The sequence below is a fragment of the Rana temporaria genome, chromosome 4, assembly GCF_905171775.1.
Source record: "Rana temporaria chromosome 4, aRanTem1.1, whole genome shotgun sequence".
NCBI classification, from domain to species: domain Eukaryota; kingdom Metazoa; phylum Chordata; class Amphibia; order Anura; family Ranidae; genus Rana; species Rana temporaria.
In genome coordinates, this window is record NC_053492.1 from 32130078 (window position 1) to 32140891 (window position 10814).

The following is a 10814-nucleotide window of genomic DNA, read 5'->3' on the forward strand; positions in this document are numbered from 1 at the left end:
CAACACACCAATAACAGAAATTGAGGTTAATTAACATGCCAAAATCAGACTTCATTCCTGTTATCAAGGGGATATTTAATATCTCCTGTGAATTATTTTTTCATTGCAGAGAATAAAATAAGTAAAAGGTAATTGTTAATGAACTTTGTTCAGCCTTTATAGACACAATTCTATTTCAGTTTCTATAAGTCCAAAGTGCTTTTAAAAATAATCGAATGACGGTGGAACTTGGAGTCTTTCTCAGCCTTTTTTTCCCTGGAGGAACCTTTAAAAAAATATTTTAGTCTCATAAAACCCTTGAAATAATTTTCAGATCAGTGTCACATTAGAGTAAGTTGTAGATATAATAATAAATAAAGTAATAAATAATACAATTACGTTTTTATATTTAATCTTTTTATTATGTATTTGTAGAAAAAACAAGTCTGTTAGGCAAAATCTAATTATAGTTGAACAAATACAACCAGATTTGAACTTCCCCTGTATGATGAGCAACCAACAACATAAAACAGAAACATTTGAGTACATTGTAGAGTATCTGATAGAAACATTTGTTTCAGTTAGAAACATACCAAGGAGTACAATACCTCAAGCAACAAGAAACACAATAAAGGAGTCAAAGTCAGAAGAATATCTGAAATGAGACCAGACTGTCCACATAAGTTTCTGTGATTTTGATTTGTCCTCATCCCAAGCGATCATACGCTCCACGGGCTCAATCTTGTCCAAATCACAAGCCCATTCAGCCATTGATGGAGCCTCAACCTGGCACTAACTTCTGGCTATCACAGAGCAAGCCGCTGTGATGAAGTTCCTAATTAGGTTTCTTTTATTTTGCCTGTAAGAGCCTGGCAACATGGACAGCACTGTAATCTGAGGTTTATTTGAGATTTTAGCAATTTATTAAACAATTGTAATATGTTATACCAAAACGGGACAATTTTTGGACAGGTGTCCCAAATATGGGTCATGGAGCCAGGCTCCTGCAAACATCGCCAGCAAGTATCAGGGATAGAAGGATTCATTTTATGTAAAAGTGTAGGACAGTGGTACCATCTGGATAAGGTGCGATAATTGCGCTCTTGCGCGTAATAGGATGTAGATAGTTTATATGTAGCAGCCAGTATTTTGATCCACACTATATCATCTCCTGATATTTGCAAATTCTTGCTCCCATTTCAAAATATATGGCATTGGGTTTGGGTAGGAATCCCTCAATGAGATCTGGTATATCTGCGAATGTGTTTGGCCTGGTCTAGAGGATTGGGATAGCAGTAATTCAAAACCAGTGCAAGGTCATGTCAGGATGTCTGTAGAGGACTGGGTGCCTAAACAATATTTCAACTGTGTATATTCCAACCATGCACGTGATGAGCTTTAACAGGAGGGGAGTATCTGGGAAAGGGGAGAAAGAGTCTGGCCAGTCAAGGTATGGCTCAAAAGAGGACTGTCTCTGCGATGCCACTGGAGAATAGTAGAACTTGTTACAGTATGGGGAAAAGATGCTAGGCCAAACAACAGGGTCAAGGAATTTGGTCTGGAAGAGAGTAAGCCTTTACATAAGTATCCCACAACAACAAAGTAGTGCATACCGTGAGGGGTAGTAAGTCTCTCGGGGGCCTCTGATCAGATTCCAATCAGGGAAAAGACGTAAGGTCTTGGGAGATAAGATCATTCTACAAACAAGTCCACAACTTGGTGGAAAGGCCATGATACCAGTAAACCACTCTGAGTAAATAAGCTGCATGAGAATATATGGACAAATGGGGAATAGCCACCCCCATCTGTACTTAGGCAAGGAGAGGATGGTTTGTCGAATTCTGGAGTTTTTAAGTCACCATATAAAAATACGGATAGCCCTGTCGAGAGATAAGAAAAAAAACAGGTCGAAGAGGGAACAGGAATGGCTTGAAAAGTGTACAATAATTTTGATAAGATGTCCATTTTGATGGTATTGATGCGACCAAACCACGATATATGTGGTTTGTCATAGGATTTAAGACAAGTAAGCACCAGTTGGAGAAGCAATGTAAAGTTGAGGTCCGCCATGGTGGACAAAAGAATTATGATGCCTAGATATTTTATAGCCTTATGTTGCCATTTAAAGGCAAATTTACTTTGAAGGTGAGCTACAGAAGATAGAGATAGGGAGATATAGGGAGATATTCAGGGCTTCAATCTTGCCATAGTTTACCTTAAAATTACTCACTGCCCAAATTCTGCAAATGTCTGAATAAGAGATGGAATAGAGACAATGGGATTGGTAATTTATATCAATAGGTGTCCTGCATAATGGGAAAGTTTGTATTTGTGTTGACCTATATCAGGGTGTTAACATATGGCAATCGCTAAATGTTCCATGGTAAGAAGAATATATAACAACGGAGAGAGAGGACACTCCTGATGTGTCATTGCGGACCCAGATGGGATCTGAGATGAGACCATTGGAACGGTCTGAATAAGAGATGGAATAGAGAAAAGTGTTTCATACAATGAATATGATGAATAATTCCCAGTGTCTTTAAAAATAGATAGATAAATAAGTGTAGCCAGTCCAGAAAATTGCTAAAAATAATGTGACAAGATCACTGTTGTACAGTGTCCTCTTCCACCAAACTACTACACCACTGTGAATCCAGTGAATACCACTCCTTCACCCCAATATAGTATATTAGAACAGCATCTAAGCAATATGTTTCCACCTCTACAGGCGGAACTCCACTTCAAATAGACCAATTAACCCCAGTATGTGTGGAAAGGACACTGGACAGCTCTAAATATATGATCAACAGCTGTTTGTTTTGCACTTACTAAAGGAATGTATATGAGTGGCAACACTAGCTTTGTTGTGCATGTTCTAAATTGCTGCTTCCCATTGCTTAACCACTTAAGACCCGGACCTTTAGGCAGGTAAAGGACCTGGCCAGTTTTTGCGATTCGGCACTGCACCGCTTTAACTGACGATTGCGCAGTTGTGCGACGTGGCTCCCAAACAAAATTGGCGTCCTTTTTTTCCCACAAATAGAGCTTTCTTTTGGTGGTATTTGATCACCTCTGCGGTTTTTATTTTTTGCGCTATAAACAAAAATAGAGCGACAATTTTAAAAAAATGCAATATGTTTTACTTTTTGCTATAATAAATATCCCCCAAAAACATATAAAAAATGTATACGCATTCTTCTACCTATTTTTGATTAAAAAAATCACAATAAGCGTTTATCGATTGGTTTGTGCAAAATGTATGGCGTTTACAAAATAGGGGATAGTTTTATTGCATTTTTATTAATTATTATTTTTTTACTACTAATGGATCAGCGATTTTTTTTTCGTGACAGCGACATTATGGTGGACACATCAGACAATTTTGACACATTTTTGGGACCATTGTCATTTTCACAGCAAAAAATGTATTAAAAATGCATTGTTTACTGTGAAAATGACAATTGCAGTTTGGGAGTTAACCACAAGGGGGCGCTGAAGTGGTTAAGTGTGAACTCATCTGTGTTTCTAACTTTAGGGGGGTGTGGCTGTAGGTGTGACGTCATTGATTGTGGTTCCCTATATTAGGGAACACGCGATCGATGACGGCGCCAGTGAAGAACGGGGAAGCTGTGTTTACACACAGCTCTCCCTGTTCTTCAGCTCTGGGGATCGATCGCGGGACTCCAGCGGTGATTGGGTCCGCGGGTCCCGCGGCCGCGGTCACAGAGCTTCGGACCGGGTCGCGGGCGCGCGCCCGCGAACCACGGCTGGGCACTTAAAGAGGACGTACCTGTACCTGTACGTGCTTGTGCCCAGCCATTTCATGTGCAGGAGGCTGTCCTTAAGTGGTTAAAAGTGTTATGAGAGTGGGGGTTTGATTTGTTTCTTTTACTTAAAGTTTATTTAACCTCTTCACACACGGACCATTTTGTTGGCCGGGCCACTTTTTGTGATTCAGCACTGCGTCGCTTTAACTGACAATTGCGCGGTGGTATTTGATCACCTCTGCGATTTTTATTTTTTGCGCTATAAACAAAAAAAGAGCGTCAATTTTGAAAAAATTCTATATCTTTTTACTTTTTTCTATAATAAATATGCCCAAAAATATTTTCCCATAGTTTAGGCCGATACGTATTCGTATACGTATTTTTTTTGGAAAAAAAATCGCAATAAGCGTTTATTGATTGGTTTGCGCAAATGTTATAGCATCTTCAAAGTAGGGGACTGTTTTACAGCATTTTTAGCAATATATATTTTTTTAACCACTTAAGCCCCGGACCAATATGCAGCCTAAAGACCCAAGGTGTTTTTACAGTTCGGGACTGCGTCGCTTTAACAGACAATTGCGCGGTCGTGCGACGTGGCTCCCAAACAAAATTGGCGTCCTTTTTTCCCCACAAATAGAGCTTTCTTTTGGTGGTATTTGATCACATCTGCGGTTTTTAGTTTTTGCGCTATAAACAAAAATAGAGCGACAATTTTGAAAAAAATCCAATATATTTTACTTTTTGCTGTAATAAATATCCCCCAAAAACATATATTAAAACATTTTTTTTCCTCAGTTTAGGCCGATACGTATTCTTCTACCTATTTTTAGTAAAAAAAATCGCAATAAGCGTTTATCGATTGGTTTGCGCAAAATTTATAGCGTTTACAAAATAGGGGATAGTTTTATTGCATTTTTATAAATTTTTTTTTTTTTACTACTAATGGCGGCGATCAGCAATTTTTTTCGTGACTGCGACATTATGGCGGACACTTCGGACAATTTTGACACATTTTTGGGACCATTGTCATTTTCACAGCAAAAAATGCATTTAAATTGCATTCTTTATTGTGAAAATGACAGTTGCAGTTTGGGAGTTAACCACAGGTGGCGCTGTAGGAGTTAGGGTGCACCTAGTATGTGTTTACAACTGTTTGGGGGTGTGGCTGTAGGAATGACGTCATCGATCGTGTCTTCCCTATAAAGGGAATGACGCGATCGATGCGCCGCCATAGTGAAGGACGGGGAAGCCGTGTTTACACACGGCTCTCCCCGTTCTTCAGCTCCGGGGAGCGATCGCGACGGAGCGGCTATAAACAAATAGCCGCGCCGTGGTCCCGGATCGCTCCCCGAGCGGACCCGACCTTCGCATGTAGCGGGGGGGTCCCGATCGGACCCCCCACCCGCTAATAGGCGAGGACGTACGTGTACGCCCATGTGCCTGTACGTGCCATATTGTGGACGTACATATACATGCGGGGGTCGGGAAGTGGTTAATAGTAATGGTGGCAATCAGCAATTTTTATCATGACTGCAACATTATGGCGGACACATCTGACACCATTTTAGGACCATTGTCATTTTTCCAGCGATCAGTGCTATAATAATGCATTGATTACTGTAAAAATGACACTGCCAGTGAAGGGGTTAACCACTAGGTGGCGCTGCAGGCGTTAAGTGTTCCCTAGGAAGTGATTATTACTGTTAGGGAGCGTGGCTACATGTGACATGTCACTGCTGACCGTTCCCGATCATGGGGAACGGTCGTCAGTGACAGTGTCACTAGGCAGGATAGGGGAATGCCTTGTTTACATGTGAACTGTTGTTCTGAAACAGCTGGAGGGCCATAGTTCAAAGATCCCTGGTTTAAATGAACACCCCCTTCCAATGAAGGTTCAAAATAACATGTAGAGAATTGGGGCTCACTGAAGGTTCCATCATGTGATTGGTGATGCTTACCAACCATTAGGCATTTAAATGAGGATATTTGTATATGAGGTGTTGAGAGCCAGGCTGGTGGTATGTCCCGGACAGCCGAGTCTCTTGTGCAACATCGCTGGATAGAGATGGGGCTCAGGTATGTATTGGGGGGGGGGGGCTGCTGCACACTGAATATTTTTTACTTAATGCATAGAATGCATTAAATAAAAAAAATCCTGCCTTTAGAACCACTTTGAGTTTATTAAAATTATTGTTTTTTAACCAATGGTATAAGGATAAAAGAAAACTTTTATTTTCAATATCTTTATTAACCACTTAACACCCGCCTGCCGTCAAATGACGGCGGGCGGAATGCTCTATTGTTCCGACAGGAGGTCATATGACGTCCTGTCATTTAAAGCCTCTAGGGCGCGCGCACCCGTCGCGTCACTGGGAACACAGTGCACGTGCCCGGCGGCCGCGATGGCCGCCGGGCACCCGCGATTTCCCAGTGACTGAGCAGGGACGTGGAGCTCTGTGTGTAAACACAGAGCTCCACATCCTGTCAGGGAGAGAGGAGACCGATCTGTGTCCCTTGTACATAGGGACACAGATCGGTCACCTCCCCTAGTCACCCCCCTCCCCCTACAGTTAGAACACACCCAGGATACACATTTAACTCCCCCCCCCCTAGTGGTTAACCCCTTCCCTGCCAGTCACATTTATACATTAATCAATGCATATTTATAGCACTGTTCACTGTACAAATGTGAATGGTCCCAAAAATGTGTCAAAAGTGTCCGATATGTCCGCTATAATGTCGCAGTCCCGAAAAAAACACAGATCGCCGCCATTCCTAGTAAAAAATACATTTAAAAAAAATCATTATGTCCCCTATTTTGTAGGCAATATAACTTTTGCGCAAACCAGGTTATTGCAAAAACATTTTTTACCAAAAATATGTAGAATATGTATCGGCCTAAACTGAGAAAAAATATATATATTTTTTAAAAATATATATATATTTTTTTTTAAAAAATGGGATATTTATTATAGCAAAAAGTAAAAAATATTGTGTTTTTTTTCAAAATTGACGCTCTTTTTTTGTTTATAGCCCAAAAATTTAAAACTGCACAGGCGATCAAATACCACCAAAAGAAAGCTCTATTTGTGGGGAAAAAACAACGTTAATTTTGTTTGGGAGCCACGTCGCACGACCGCGCAATTGTCAGTTAAAGCAACACAGTGCCGGAAGCTAATATCTCGTCTGGGCAGGAAGGGGGTGTATGTGCAAAGTAGGCAAGTGGTTAAAGCTTTACAAAATACAATCTATGGCAGATCTGTTTTTAGATACACAATGTACAAAAAGTAGACTCGAGAGAATATAAAATGATTAAGTAGAATATAGACCATTGTGCAATCATCTGAAGTATAAGTAATAGTATACTAAAGAAAAAAGGGAGGGGTTATGTTAGATTTTGAATTTATTACTATTTTATGTGATAAAAGTTTCTGACATCGCTATTGAAAACATGTTAATTTTGATGGTTGCTGAGGACAAGAGAAAGGTCATTTGCTGTGTAGGTTACATGTATTTTTGAAGCTCTACATCAAGACAATGGGTGGAGTTATGTTACTTAATATACACAAGTGGGTGTTTGTGACAGTAGCATCACCTTCCTTGGAGCTATTCTAAAAGTAAATATGCTTAGCTTGGCTTTAAGAACAGTATAAGAATTCATGTGGTTTGAGTAGCTAGTTAGGAACTTGAGGGTCACCCGACCCTGCGGGAACTCGAGGGTCACCCGACCCTGCAGGGAGATGGGGGTAGGAAGCCCACCCAGCAGGAAGCTTTCACTATGGAAACCCAGCAGAAACATGTACCATCATACCATCATATCACATTCCTCCTTCTGAAACCTTCTGAAATAATCATCTTATCATGTGTTACCAGCTGTCATTATGTAAGCATTGTCTTTTGATTGCAGATAAAGAGAAAAACTAACCGCGCTTAGGATTCAATATGTTCGCTGCTGCCTCCTTAGGTAATCGCAAAATGCGATTAGTGTTAACTGGTGTTGGAAATAGGATAATGGCGCTGCAAATAAAATTCCACTGAATTGGTTCCGATTACTATGCAAAGTAACAGATGTTGGGTAATCCTGTTCGGGGGTAGATCCAATATGGTGAACCTCCCCCACAATTGGATTGTTGTTACCCTGTTTGCTGGTGCCAAAAAATATATATGGCTGCCACTAGAGTGGCGGGTGGAGAAACAGAAAAAAACCGGGGGGAGAAAAAACCTGACTGGGTCCTTGCACTCGTCTGGTGCCCCAATACTATGGGCGTTCCTGTGGGTGCTATTATTAATGATGGATGTTGTGCCAAAATCGCATGAACAAAAAAATGAAAAATAAAACTTAAATAGGTGCCCGTTTAGAGGCTTGGCCCTGTGTGTGTGCCTGACGGTTCCCCTATAATATATGCACTGTGTTAATTAATGAGGTGAAAGTGCATTGAGGGTGTATGCATTTAGTGTGCACCCCCCGTTTATTCTATCGTGCACATTCAGTAGTCCTTGAGTGCTGAGAAGTGTTCTAGGGGTGTAACACACAGAAGTGTGTATGCCTGTAAAAATACCTTGCCGGTGCCTTGTAATTAAGTGCAACTAAACCATAAATAGTATATAAGTGAGTATCAATGCAAAACCGTTTGTTTACAAATCAAATTGTTTAGAAAAAAACAATTGTATAAGAAAGAGTGTGAACCCTACTGTCCCTCCTGGGACTAGAAGATCTATAGCAAAAACTGTGTCATAAAACACAATACATAAATAAAAAATAACTAAAAAATATATATAATAAAGGGAGACACAAGTCCCAATATTCAGTGATAATAGCAGGTGTGGTAATTAGCATCCACTTTAGAGTCCGATCAATTAGGACCAGTGTTCAGACTAATTGCATAGAGACTTTACAGAGTTTATCTAACAATTTTCTTCCTGTGTTCCTGCATGCGGGTTAACAGATTTAAACTGGTGACTATTGGGTGCCGTTTCACTTGGTTAAGGCGGTGACATCTGTGCTCCCCCACATAGGTCCCCACTCACCGGACGTCGTCACCCCCCAGGGGGCAAAAAGCGGATGGTAGTGGTACCTCGCTGTCTGTGGTGTCACGACCTATTATCCCAGATCCTCAGCTGTCTCCTTTCCCGGGGGCTGCAGATTGAATGTGGTCTTTGTCCAAGTTATCCTCCAAAGTCACTCAGTGGTTAAAACGAAAAAAACACAAGGGGAACCACATAGTGTAATACGTTTTTGAAGTTTGATTGGGTATCACCCAAAAACTATATTTATTTAAAAATGACAAGGGCAATATTATGCCTCCACTGGAAGCCCTGCACAGAGGGGGGCTCCAATGAGCCAATATAAAAAAAGGTATACGTCCACAAGAAAAAATAAGTAAGATATAAAAAAATATATATTAAAACACAAAGTAGAGAGACACACTCCACTGGCCTATGGGTCTCACACTAAGTAGTGTGGCTGCTGCTGCTGGCGCCGTTTAAAAATCCTCCTACGGCGCTGTAAGTTCTAAAGCAGGGGAAGCAGCTGAGACAGGTAGGCGTGCTGGTGGTTGGTGTGTGTCTCACTGAATGAGCTGTGTGCAGGTCACCTGACGCGTTTCGTCATGTGACTTTCTCAAAGGCGAATTGTCTTTTGATTGTCTTTTGATTGTCTATCTTGAAGAATAAACTTCACATTTTTGAAGGAAGCCTAATGCCCCGTACACACCATCACTTTATGTGATGAAAAAAAACGACGTTTTTAAAAACGTCACTTTAATTGACCGTGTGTGGGGGAAAACGTTGTTTTATGTCTTGTAAAAAACGACCAAAAAAAATTGAAGCATGCTTCAATTTTATGTGTCGTTTTTCAAAACGTCGTTTTTTACTTCACAGAAATTGACCGTGTGTAGCAAAAAACGTTGTTTAAAAAGACGTTTTTACACCCGCGCATGCCCAGAAGCTAGTTGTGAAGTAAGCTTCAATGGAAAAAGTGGTGAGAACGTAACCTCGCTTTGCTAGAACATTGTGAGAAAAACGATGGTGTGTAGGCAACTTCGTCTTTGAAAATTGAAGTTTCAAAAATGTCGTTTTTTACTTCACAGAAAATGTCGTTTTTTTTCATCACATAAAGTGATGGTGTGTACGGGGCATAAGTCTTGAATATTGGGAACGAAACACCTGGAAGAAAAAACTATTGACATAACACATGACACTTTGTCAAAATGTCTCCCCTTTTCCTACACTTTTACAGGTTATCCCAAAGAAAAAGAATCTCGGTAAATTGTGCATAAAACCACCTCCGTGGTAGATGAACCTATAAAACAAAGTAGACAAAACACCAAAAAAATAGGGGGTGAACAGATATATTACAATAATCATTCAAAGAAAACCCCAAAGGAAAAATAGAGGGTATTAACATACATACATGGCTCTGTTTTTTTCATTCTGCCAACGGACTAAACAAAAAAAAATACCTGAACCAATTCCATCATCCACACATTTGAGGTGGATGAGGGAATCCCCCCCCTCACTGCTCTATTGTATTCTGACAGGTGGGAGGACTCCTCTGCTGTCAGAATACACAGATCAGTGCTGCAGCCATTGGCTACCACTTCTGATCAGGCAGCTGTTTTCCAACAGGTCAGTTCAACAGAAGTTGATAGATTGACTTCTGTTGAGCAACAGTGGTTTCTGCTGAACTGGGCACATTTGGATCCACCTAAGGCCCCCCTTTAGATTTCAAAAATCAAAAACTATAGTGGTCTGTCACAAATTATTTTGTTAGTTAAAAGTATATGGTGTAAAGTCTGCCCGGTTGTTTGCTAGTTTTAGGAGTTTTAATCGCAGTTTGGACTTTCAAAAAGGGATATCTACTTTTCAAGGAGATGGAAAACAGAATGGAATCAAACAAAAGCCGAGTAAGAGTGGCATTGGAAATAAGCTAATCTGCCAATGATTCATTGAAATGTTTTGGAGAGTAATAGAGGTGAATTTAGAAAAGTTAGTTGGCCAGCAGTGGACTTAAGTCAAAAAGGTTTAAAGGATGGTGTGGAGCAGTGGAACCTTCAAACTAACATG